Raw genomic sequence first — 13,347 nt, forward strand, 5'->3', positions numbered from 1 at the left:
CTGTGAATGATACACCTACTATATGATGATACGTCTGACAGACATGCAGCAGTATTGGCCACATTATGTGCACCAACGCTACCTTCAGCAATTGTGCTGCTATATGCACACGGGAGGATGTAAGTGTTACAGGTGTCAAGTGACATACTGTCGGTAACACCTGACCACTGTGTAGGTGTTATGTCTCCACCGTCAAATTACGGTAACATAGCGTACTGTTTGCACATGTCATGGTTGGATGGCGTGTGACACACCTGTGAGCCATCCCTGGCAAACATCCATCTACACAGGTGCATCACCACTTTATGTACACACATCCATCCATACCTGCTGTACATCCTACCATACTGTCAGTATGTCACCATATACAGGTGTCAATTATGGGGCTGCATTGCAGCTGCATGTTGTAGTTAGGCACAGATGAGTTACTTACATCAGCTACTGTACATGAATGGTAGCTGCATGCACACTACAGATTGTACATGTGTGTTGGTCCTACATGCCTGTCATGTAGCCATGTTTGTATGCATTGCAATTGGTGGACATGTGTGTTGACATACATAACACATGGACTATTGTATGATATGATGGGTGTCATGGGTAACTGGTACAGAGGGAATGTGTCCTCGGTCAACATTGCTACCTCATGCATTGTTAGCATTCAACAGCCATGGACCCACCTTCCATTTGTGTGCATATGATTGCTGTAGCCACATGTCTGCACAGTGGACAGCAAAAGCTATGCTATGTACATATGTGGTGTGTGTTTGGTCCATGCACATATCCACTGCAATTACATGTATGACATAGCCAAACATGTGTGTTCATTGGTGTACAGCGACAGTCATCTGTCACAACTGTGTAAGACCCAGGGCCCCTGGTATGTGTAGAGTCGACCTGGTTATGTACAGTGGTATCATTGCAATGCATAACACATGATGGAACTCTGTCGGTACATGTGTAGTCTGCACAGTTGCTGTAGACCTATGTACAGTCCACTGGTCATGAGTCACATGGTGTTGTGTTAATGTATGGCTGTGTATTGCTGGTCCAATGACATGGTGATGTGTGACGGCTACATTGTAGATTGTGTTGTGTACCTCTGTGATCTACACCTGAGACAACTGTGATAGCTCCTGAGTGTGTACTGGTCAATACATGCGAGTGGCCTTCATGTACGTGGGGACAGTAATACCATACTGTCCCCTTCTGTGTTTAGAATCCATGTGCATGCAAGACGGCCCTTTCCAACTGCTAAGTGTGTGAGCATGCCCAGTATGCCGTTGTGTAGCTGGACACACAGTATATTCAAAACTGCGCCCTTCTGTGATTAGAATCCATGTGCATGCAAGACGGCCCTTTGCAACTGCTAAGTGTGTGAGCATGCCCAGTACTCCGTTGTGTAGCTGGACACACAGTACATTCCAAACTGCGCCCTTCCGTGATTAGAATCCGTGTGCATGCAAGACGGCCCTGTGCAACTGCTAAGTGTGTGAGCATGCCCAGTATGCCATTGTGTAGATGGACACACAGTACATTCCAAACAGACGTATGATACTAAGTGTGTGGCCATGGCCATTGACATCCTGTATAGTGCTGGTGGTCATCCAGGCAACAGATGTCCATTTCCAATGTCACGATGGATGCCTACATTGAACACACTGATTGCTGTCTTGAAGGGTGTACTGTCTGTGGCACGTCCCATATCTATGTAGTGTTGTTGTAGTGCTCCGTAGATATTTGGTTGCCCCGATCACACCACTGCCATGTGTTTGTCTATGTCCACCTTGGGACAGTAATATGCTTTCAGACTGCTCACTCTCTATACATTCCCTATTGGCATCCTTGCCTTTGCGGATGATGTCACCCACCTAGAAGTATGCCTCTGGGAGTGCTGTGCTCAGTAATCTCAGTAGCGCATTCTGTAAATGCGTAATGCTGTAGTGTGATAAGGTAGTTAGGTGTATGGTCGACTCCCAGCCCTGTCAAGTGTGTGTGTGTGTGTGTGTGTGTGTGTGTGTGTGTGTGTGTGTGTGTGTGTGTGTGTGTGTGTGTGTGTGTGTTTGCAGCTGCCTGGGGACACAGTAATTCTTTTAGATGCCTCACACCACATACATTCCCTATCAGCATCTTTGCCTTTGCAGATGATGTCACCCACCTAGAAGTATGCCTCTGGGAGTGCTGTGTTCAGTAATTCTGGTAGCGCGTTCTGTAAATGCGTCATGCTGTAGTGTGTTAGGGTAGTTAGGTGTATGTTCGACTCCCAGCCCTGCCAAGAGAGTGTGTGTGTGTGTGTGTGTGTGTGTGTGTGTGTGTGTGTGTGTGTGTGTGTGTGTGTGTGTGTTTGCGTGCATGCTCCCATCCGCCTAGGGATGCAGTCTTGCTTTTAGATGCCGCATACCACAGCAGTTTGCTACTGATGTCTTTGCCTTTGCGGATGATAACACGCACCTAGGTGACTGCCTCTGGGACTGCTGTGCTTAGTAATCTCGGTAGCGCGTTCTGTAAATGTGTCATGCTGTAGTGTGTTAGGGTAGTTAGGTGTATGTTCGACTCCCACACCTGCCAAGTGTGTGTGTGTGTTTGCGCGCATGCTCCCATCCGCCTGGGGACGCAGTCTTGCTTTTAGACGCCGCACACCACAGCAGTTTGCTACCGATGTCTTTGCCTTTGCGGATGATGACACGCACCTAGATGACTGCCTCTGGGACTGCTGTGCTTAGTAATCTCGGTAGCGCGTTCTGTAAATGCATCATGCTGTAGTGTGTCAGGGTAGTTAGGTGTATGTTCAACTCCCAGACTTGCCAAGTGTGTGTGTGTGTTTGGGCGCATGCTCCCGTCCGCCTGGGGACGCAGTCTTGCTTTTAGATGCCGCACACCACAGCAGTTTGCTACTGATGTCTTTGCCTTTGTGGATGATGACATGCACCTAGATGACTGCCTCTGGGACTGCTGTGCTAAGTAATCTCGGTAGTGCGTTCTGTAAATGTGTCATGCTGTAGTGTGTTAGGGTAGTTAGGTATATGTTCGACTCCCACACCTGCCAAGTGTGTGTTTGCGCGCATGCTCCCATCCGCCTGGGGACGCAGTCTTGCTTTTAGACGCCGCACACTACAGCAGTTTGCTACCGATGTCTTTGCCTTTGCGGATGATGACACGCACCTAGATGACTGCCTCTGGGACTGCAATGCTTAGCAATCTCAGTAGCGCATTCTGTAAATGCGTCCTGCTGTAGTGTGTTAGGGTAGGTAGGTGTATGTTCGACTCCCAGCCCTGCCAAGTGTGTGTGTGTGTGTGTGTGTGTGTGTGTGTGTTTCCAGCTGCATGACAACAGTACATTGCTTTTACAGTATTCACTCTCCATAACATCCATGCAGTGTCTTTGCCTTTGATGCTGCTGTCTGCAGGATAGACGTGTGCCTGTGTGAATCATGTGATCCACTGATCACAGCAGCGTGTTTTGTAACTGGGTGATGCTGTCGTGTGGTACAGTGCTTACGTTTATGTTCTGCTCCCAACCCTGCCACGTGTGTGTGTGTGTGTGTGTGTGTGTGTGTGTGTGTGTGTGTGTGTGTGTGTGTGTGTGTATGTACGTACATATATATATATATATATATATATATGTGTATATATATATATGTATGTATATATATATATATGTATATATATATATATATATATGTATATAAATATATACACACACACACACACACATATATATATATATATATATATATATATATATATATATATATATATAATGTATATTGTATATAGATATGTATGTTGGGATTATCACCCTTGACTCTGCTGCATTGTCTGTACGTGAGCACCATGGATGTATGTACATCTGCTATGGCTCTGTGATAGTGCACATACTGTGTGCTGTAGTGATCGTGGGTTATACATGTGTAGAGACCAGTTATTGTGTTGCTGGGTATTACATGGGCATTGGAAACAATGTTAGTGTAGCACCTTTGACTGGTCGTATGCAGATCTTGGCAACAGTCAGCAGTGGTTATTACATTGGAGTGTGAGTATGCCTCATATCCATCTGTAGTAACTGTCAATTCTATGCACCTCAGGTTAACATTACAGACGCACGTTTATCCACAGGTTGTGGTACAGATCCCAGGACTGTATGTGTAGACATTGACAGGTGCAGGACTGAGTTGTGTTGAATGCATGGAGGGGTGTCCATGGCCAGTAATGGGGATCTCTACAGCCTGGCAGGTACAGTCTGTGATTGTCCCACAACCTCCTGTATATGGCTGACACATGCTGTACCTGTGTATATGCAGACACACACACTTACCACAAACAGCTACGGCTATCACATACACACACCCATTGCACCACCATTGGGCCATGCAATAACCATTGTCACTCACACACACACACCTGCGTGTACATTGGATGGCTATATGACAGCTCTGGACATGTTAACACCACACCCTGTGCATATGATGTCACCTGTGCCACCACCTGTGATGTGTAACATTGATGCAGGATCTGACTAACCTGGTGCTGCTGCACACGGTGGCTTTATTCCACTGTATTAATGTTAGCATGCTGTTAACACACAGTGTGTTACTTCCAGGTGTACTTCAGCAGGCATGATGCATTGCAGCTATGACCATCACTGTAGCATAGTTTACAGCACTGTTACTTCTGATGATGTAGTCTCCATCCATGTGCCATTTCACTGATGTGTGTAGTATTGGCAGCATGTGTGTCTGTGTGTGCAGTACGTGTGTGATGTGTGTAGTACACATGTATACATGCTTACAAATGCATACATGACATTACACGGGCTTCAACATTCGTACACTAGCTTACTCGTTCTTCCGCACGCGCACACAGGCTAACACGCGTGCACACATACTTACTCAGGCTTACTGGCGCGCATGGGCGCAGACACACTGTGGGCAGGTTTGCAGGTCACATCGGTGGTATCTATAGGTTCATAGGTTCATAGGTTCATAGATTAGTACTAAGCTAACTGCCCTTGCGAGCCATTTTAAGCCTAGCCAATTATCCATTGTGAGACTCAAACCCTGCACCTTGTGTTTGCAAGGCAAACACCTTAACCATTAGGCCAGCCTCCCAACCCTTTTGCATTGCTGGAGGAAAAGGTAAGGGATGGTAAAGAAGATAAAAAAAACCCAGGAAGGTGCCCCTTACTGCATGATGAAAGACATATGCATAAATGTGTGGGCTAGGCACACTAGAAGAAAAGAAAGCCAATATTTCGTTAACGTAAACTGAGGGAAGTGCGCGAATGCAGTCCCCCACTACCATAAATTCTGCAGTTGAGTTTCCCACATTTGGGGAAATCACAGGGGTCAACCCAACCGAAGTGTGCAATGGAAGAGCCTCACCCTGGGGAAACCACCTTCTTGATCATGGTATTCCCCCTGCCAGGTAAGTCTCCTGACGTTCCCTAGGATAGCTCATGACACGTCTCTTCCACTGAGTACTGACAGCACACATGTGACACTGCTCCGGTGAGGTTACAGTGTTTTGTACATACACACTCATGTTGTCACCTATCTTCTACTCTAATAGTCCCCTTAAACTACACTACATGGTAGAGGCTTGGCCCATATGGCATGACATGTTGTGATTCACTATCCTCAGCCTCACTTGCCTCACACTGCCTACCAATGCTTCGTTACATCTCTGACAGAGCGCTTCCACACATAAGTACCAGTACGCAGTAGTCATGTTGTCTCCAGCTTGCCATTCATCTGCATGGCGTACTTACATCTAACTAAACCTACATTTAGTATGTATATTATCCATATTTCTTTCTCGTGGCACTGTGCTACGCTTCCACACCAGGGATCGGGGGAGGACAACTACTAGTTCATTGATATCCAATGGACAAAGCCACCACTGGCCTTGGACTTGGACATTGGCATGCTTCTTCGACTGTACTCATACTCTATTTGCAGCTGTCATTGCTCCATTTAACAACGTGCAAAATGTTAGTTGCATAACATCCGGGTACATTTCTGCACATAACGCTGCTCTTGCACGGACAGCTTACTGTTTCATGTATCACGTAATTACGTAGGGTTACAACCTGTCACACTTTGTGAGGGACAGTCACTCTTTGGGCAGTTGTGTCCTGCAAAAATGTGAGTAAATGGCAAATGTCCTGAGATTTTAGGACACAATTATCTTCTATATTTTATGTCATAGTTGCATAAAACAGTTATTCTGTATCTGAAACACCTAAATGTTATAAGAAACAGAATAAGGAACTAAAATGCTACAAGAATAGACTTTTATTCAGGCAAAAAACTGAAGTTCTGTCCTTTGTACTGGTCATGGGTATGTTTTGCCCTGCAAAATCTGATGTTTGTAGCACAAATGTCCCACCTTGGGCATTTGGAAAGGTGGCAACCCTATCATTACATCATTTGCATAGCTTACACATACAAATGGGGTATGTTGCAAATCCCAACATTGTCCGTGTAATGTTTGTGTTACGGGCGGCCTTGCACGCCCCTGCAGGTGTTTGCTGAATAGCCTGGCAGTCATCTTTCCTTGCTGTACTCTCACTCAATCCATACACGCCGGATGCTTCATGTGTCATGGCCTAGGCTTTGCTGTGTGCTATGTCTATTTGTGGTGTATGCATGGCTATGGGTATGTCCCACTGTCATCACTGGTAAAGTTGACACCCTATAGGTACTTCCTGTAGACTGCTGTGTCATTTGACATGTCAGCACATACCTGCGGATGAACTTCCTACTGCAGCGCTTTTCATATCTCCTAAGTTATCTTGCAGTCGATAATGCTGTTTCCTCAGACATGTATCTGTTTCAGATCATACCTATCAACCTCCTAGTGCAAAGCATCTGTACAAAGCCTAACATGATAGGGGGACAGATAGGGGCAGATTCTACATATTGCTCTTACACATGTAGATAGTTGAAAGTATTATAGGTTTTGCATTAGTATGACCTTTCTGAGGGATTTGGGGTCTTAAACACATATGTTTATCATTATGTAATGACGTCAGTTCTCAGGTATTTGGCTGACAGGTACAGATTGTGAGAGGAACACACCACACATATGAGGCATACATCTGCACATTCGTACAGTTTCTGATACTGGACATCTGTTTCCTTATGGCAATACACACAATACAGTTACCATTACATTCCTATTGCGGGACACACCCACCCACTGGGTTATATTCCTCACACAGGCCAACAGGTGCTTATCCACACTAACTATTCCATCATGTACCTTATGTGTACGCCGGTATTTGCGCTTTCCGTCAGTGGCAGAGCTCACGTACGAGTATGGGAGACTGGACACTGTATCGGTGACACTGCATGACACCCTGAGGGACACATGTCTTTTGAGTCTATTAACCTTGCACATTGACTTTCACTGGCCATACATTGTAATTCACATTTGTGGACAAACATGCTTATGACTTGTACATGTTTTGTCATTTGTCCTGACGTCTTTCTTCTCACCTGTCCACATAGTCTCACTAGTTCTGTACATTTCATTAGGACGGGTTACCTTCATACCTCTCACCTGTACACATTATGGGTATACGCCCTGGGGTTTGACCTATGATTCTGTTATATTTGTCATGATAATGTGCCTTTCTGGTAGATTGCTGGCAAGCCATTTACACAAGTTGGTCATCCCGTGAGGGATATCCCAAAAATTGGTCAAAACGAAAACATGTTAGATAACGAAGATTTTTGTGGATGCATGAAAACGTGCAGGGGGTTTTACCTGCAGGGGATACATGGTTTGCAATCCTGACACTGCCTAGGGTGACAATACCTACTACATATGCGTAGGGGTCACTGTGTGTAGCTGTTTCTGCAACAAACCAGTGGACCAAGTACGGCTGGATTTGGTGGACATTCTGGTATGGTGGCAGGTTGTGTGTTGTGAAGGGTATGCTGGGTATGCTATTATGCATCCAGGTGTGTTGCGTTTGTTATGGCCAGTTCCATCAAGACCCATCTGTGGGTATGTGATGGTGCCGTATCTATACATTTGTCTCGCATATTTCCATATTCATATGTTTGTGAGATTGTGTTTTACACTATGGCCTGTGTGCTTGTCTTGCAGCTGTTTCTGCATGAGGTTGTGTTTCTTTCCACTTCACCCGCTGCCCCTTCATACACCTCCGGTTCACCTTTTCTGCATATGACACATGTATCGCCTTTGAGGAATTTACCATTAAACACACACCCCTCACACGCGAATTACTCACACCCCATAGAGCACTACTTTAGTTGTTGGCCCATGACATGGCCAGAGTTACACATTGACTACCCTACATGTGTCGGGCGGGTACCTTTATGGTTGTGTGGACTATCCTGCCATGTTTGCTTTCCATATACTATACCTCACGCACATAGGTACACACACTTACTTCACTTTCATTACTTGGTTGGTGTATCCGGGTACTACCCATTCGACTGTGTCACATACACATTTGGATTATACAGCTGACTTCCGGATTTTGCCAGCCTGTTCTACTCATTGGTAGGATGGCACCTTTTCCTATGTCCAAGCTATTCCTTACACATGTCCGACCATTGTGGACATTGCCTCCCCACAGTCAACGGTTGTGTTTCCACCTTTTCAATTGGCCACAGTGTGACATAGGGTTACCACCTGTCCCACTTTGCGAGGGGCAGTCCCTCTTTGGGCAGTTGTGTCCTGACATGTAATTGTCAACATGGCAAATGTCCTGAGATTTTAGGGCACACATATTTCTTATATTTTATGTGATAGTTGCATTAAACAGTTAATTATGTATCTGAAATACCTGACTGTTATGAGAAACAAAATAAGCAACTAAAATGCTACAGGAATACGCTTTTCTGTAGGCAAAACAGTTATGTTCAGTCCTTTGTACTGGCCGTGGGTATATGTCGGCCTGTACAGTCTGATGTCTGTACCAAACATGTCCCACTTTGGCCATTTGTAAGGGTGGCAACCCTACTGTGACAGTTGCGGTGAACACAGCATATTTTACAGGCCGACACATACCCAAGGTCAGTTCGGCAGATAGAACTTACAATTCTTGCCTATATCTAAGCTTATTCTTGTAGCATTTCGGTATCTTATTGTATTATACGTCCAGTGAAATATGTTTACTGCAACTATTGCATGACGTCTATGGAGGAATTATGTCCTATATTCTCTGGACATTTGCCAGTTTTACATGTTTGTGTCAGGACACATCTGCCCACAGAGGGACTGTCACTCGCAAAGTGGGACAGGTGGTAATCTTGGTCGACGGTATGCATCATACTGTTCCTTTCGGCCTACATGTGTCCGAGTTGTTATGGCTCATTTATATGCTCCTTCTGTTTCGTTTACATGCGTATGCTATTTCCTATCACTTTTGGTATGTGAAATACGGACATACCTTTTGTATGTGACTATTACATGGCTTGTGGGATATGATTCAGACATACGGTCACTACCTATATCTACATTTCTCCTCGTGTATTTTGTTATGAATACATCTGCACAGCTATGTTCCCTCCCTCAAATTATGGGTCAGATGGTGACCCTCTCTGTTGGACTGGACGTACCTACTGGCAGTGCGCAAACATCTGATACGTTTCACTTCCACATGGTATAGCTATCAACACTACATTGGACTACAGGCACATGGTTTTCCTGTCATTTGTTCATGGGTAGGGACCCGTTATTCCCTACCGTGCATTTGTGTTTGACTCTTCATTTTCTGTTCGCAGGGACTCTGCTTTGCATACGTTTCAGTCTCCGTGGACACTGATAGGTATGATTACTATTGCTGGCGGAATATAATATTCAGCAGTTTAGGTTGCTCCTCGAAAGCCGACATTGACACGCCTCCCTGTGCAACTTCGATACGCCCCTTGCACTCGCGCACGTTTCCTATGCACGTGGCTGTGGCAGCTGCTCGCCTTCATTAATATGCATATGGCACGTCTACTCCACATGTACGCCGCACGGCCGGAGCAAGACTTATGCCATACTTGCGCCGAGCTTCATGAATCCGGGGGATAGCCTTATCATTTGAAAATCTGTGAAAACCCCTCTGTTTCACAGGGTTTGTCACAGCTCATAGGCCACTGCACCAATAGACTTCTATTTATTTATTTTTTTCTTATACAATGTAAAACATACAGCAGACCTCCAACCTATCAACAAACATCACCATGCGATGTTAAAAGTGAATATGTAGATAACTCACAACATATACTCTGTGTTACAGCTTTAGCCGAGGTTTACAGATTTCACAGCTAAAGCTAACCTGAGGATGAGCACTTCAGCACACAGAGACATCTGACATCACCACCGGCTGGCCAATAGACATCTCTTTGTGTGGTGTGTGTGTGTGTGTGTGTGTGTGTGTGTGTGTGTGTGTGTGTGTGTGTGTGTGTGTGTGTGTGTGTGTGTGTGTGTGTGTGTGTGTGTGTGTGTGTGTGTGTGTGTGTGTGTGTGTGTGTGTGTGTGTGTGTGTGTGTGTGTGTGTGCGCGCGTGCATGCGTGTGTGTGTGAGAGACAGCTCCTGCTTCCATTCAACATCAGGAAATAAAAAGCAAGGCTGTTTAGGGTTCCATCTCTTTTCTCCTTTTTATGAGAGAGTACAAAGTCTCGATTCTCTTCGGTTTGGTGCACAGTTCTGTTACTGGAGGTAAGATTCTGGCTGAAAAAAAAATGTTTTTTTCTTTTCTGATTTTTTTTTTATCCTGTCCCCTCATGTGTTTCTTTTGTGTTTTACGATGCTTACTGCATTTAGTAGTTTTAGAAAGAAATTATGTGGGTATGAGATTTTTAGAATTGGCACTTTTATTTTTTGTAGAATGGTGGTTTGGTTATGTATTTATTTATTTATTTATTTCCCAGTGCATTTATCTAGCTGCATGTTGCTGCAGCCAATCACATTTGTGATTTTGAATGTGGTTTGTAAATATCGCCATGTAGACTCAGCAAACACCCAAAAATGGCTTCCTGCAGTTTGTTCTGCTCCTGATTGATTTCAGTATATATGCTGCATTTACGCATTCTGCAAGGTATACTAAGTGTGTCAAAGATGATCACCAGTTGCAAATAAAAAAATTATAACAAAACTTGAAAATAACCACAAGTATCAAGCAAGAACCAATATAAAAAAAATAAAAAAAAAATGCTTCTGTCCTACAAACATTACTGGACTATTCATGGGTAGGAAAGTTACTTAGGATATTTATCTTGGTTTGTATTATTGGATATTGGTTCTGATGAAGTCCAGTAATGTTTGTTGTATGAAGGCATTTCTTAACTTTTCACTTTTTATACATAAAATAGCTATACTATAGGAACAGAACCGGGTGGTCCTTATGCTTTGCTGGTATCTCCCTTCTTGATGGATATCAGTAGTTATTTGCTGATGTGTGTTAGAAAGTACAAATCTCAGGAAGCAACTTTCAGAGTCATGACCAACCAGGTAAGGGCCTTCATGTTTTAACTTGGCGTCATACATTTGTGTGTGAGTGGAGTTGTTGAGGGGGCAGCATTGAAGAAGCGAGGTATCAGGTGCATTTTATAAAACTGCTTTGTTGAGGAATATTGGGTCTGTTGGCACCTTGCCAAAGTTGAAATTGAAAGCTGTAGTTGATCCCACAAATGATAATCACTACAGATACAATTCTGTGTTTCAAATGGACTTCAAAAATCTTGTCCAAATATTGCCCAATGCAATGAGTTCCAGAAGTTCTGATTTACAATTAAGTATTAGGAGTAAGTTGGACAGGTGTATTTTTCTGGCATTTTCTAATTATTTTAGTTTAATATTGCAGCCAAAGCACTGTTTACCAATATTATGCAGAATGTTTCATTAAATACCAGTGCATGGATACTTACAAAATGCATTTTAAATGTTATGAGTTGAAAATGGTCTGGTTGAACTTTTATTTTATTTATTTATTTTACATTTGTTTACCTGGATGGTCTGACTGGGACAGTGCCCATTTTCAGTGGAGGCCCGGGGAGAAAAGCTCCAGCCTAAGCTTCTGGTGACCACTTGTATTGCATTAAGTGGCTAATACTGGTTATTTAGGGTTTTATGGTTAGATTGTCCAAATTTATGTAAAATGTAGAATGAGGATACATTCATTTAGTGACTTTCATATGCATCATACTTTTATTAGCCTATTAACTGTATTTTGATGTGTCTTAATGTATATATACCATGGTGTGTGTATGTGTTTTTATTTGCAGGGGATCTTAAAGTAATCATACTGTAGCAGTGGAGAAGTTCTTGTTCGACACCATAGCTCTGTCTCCTTTCCCCATCTTAAAAGCAGCATCATGTGGGGATACATATGCTGTACATTTTTTGCCATTGCACCACATAGTATGCTCCCATCTACTACTGCATTTGATTCATCATCCAGAAACAGTGTTTGGTACATAATTTCACAATCCCTTACAGGAAGTGAGCTGGCCTTTACATACTTAGCATCCCACCTTCCTGGCTATACCTCTGCACAAAGAATATTAGCTGAAGCTAAATGACCAGGGCTGTCCTCTGTCTTACGTTACTTATTGCTATCTTATAGGCAGGCACCACCCTCAATGAAAAAAGCCATTCTTCACCATTATAGAACCTTGATTTGATAATAAGTTACAGAATATGACATTGCATTTCATGGTACCAAATTAACAAACAAACTTAGTTATGCGTAAGTAGTCACTGATACCTGCTGTCTGCTTCCTAACAATCTGAAGGTATGTAGACTTGTTAAGTACTGCAGTATGCACAGTTGCCTAAATATCATATTTTGGAAGATAACTGGAATTTCCATAGGGAAACATTGTAGAACAGCCTTTCACATGACATGTTGGCAGAGAGCTCTTGAATGGCTTCTTACCCCAATGTGGTACTTGGTGCTGGAAAATTGTGCTTTTTCCCTGGTAATAATACAAATGCATGGCATATGCTCCTAATTATAATACGTTTCTGAAATAGCATTCAGCTGCCATGTGACTCTGAATAACATAATGAGGATATCAAAAATGACTGACTATATAGGTTCATAGGTGGTTACTAGGCTATTGGCCCAAGAGCTTAAGCCAAATAAAGAACCAGTGGAGGCCTTGATGAGATTTGAACTCATGACCCCCTAATGATTGGGGTACTTGGTAACACAAAAAATTTTTTTTTTCCTGGCAATATTATGAGTGTATGCCATATGTCAATAATTATATTCAGAATGTGAACCATAAGGTGATTACATGGTATTTTATGGTATCAAATAAAAGCTGACATAATACTGCAAAAGTTGTCACAGTAACAGCTGTCTGTGTACTACC

At 43.4% G+C, this 13,347-nt stretch overlaps 1 protein-coding gene and 1 non-coding gene across 2 annotated transcripts in view; one reads left to right on the top strand and one right to left on the bottom strand.

The window, feature by feature from the left end:
* The window catches only part of NTSR2 (neurotensin receptor 2), an 872,024-nt gene that overhangs the window by 526,337 nt on the left and 332,340 nt on the right, over positions 1–13,347 (top strand). The gene's annotated exons all lie outside the window — the stretch shown is intronic.
* On the bottom strand, positions 5,267–5,432 carry LOC122816823. The gene has a single exon (XR_006367100.1). It is a non-coding gene; the product is annotated as a U1 spliceosomal RNA (small nuclear RNA).

Source organism: Protopterus annectens, chromosome 1.part1 (genome assembly GCF_019279795.1).
Source record: "Protopterus annectens isolate FY-2018-M chromosome 1.part1, PAN1.0, whole genome shotgun sequence".
Taxonomy (NCBI): domain Eukaryota; kingdom Metazoa; phylum Chordata; order Ceratodontiformes; family Protopteridae; genus Protopterus; species Protopterus annectens.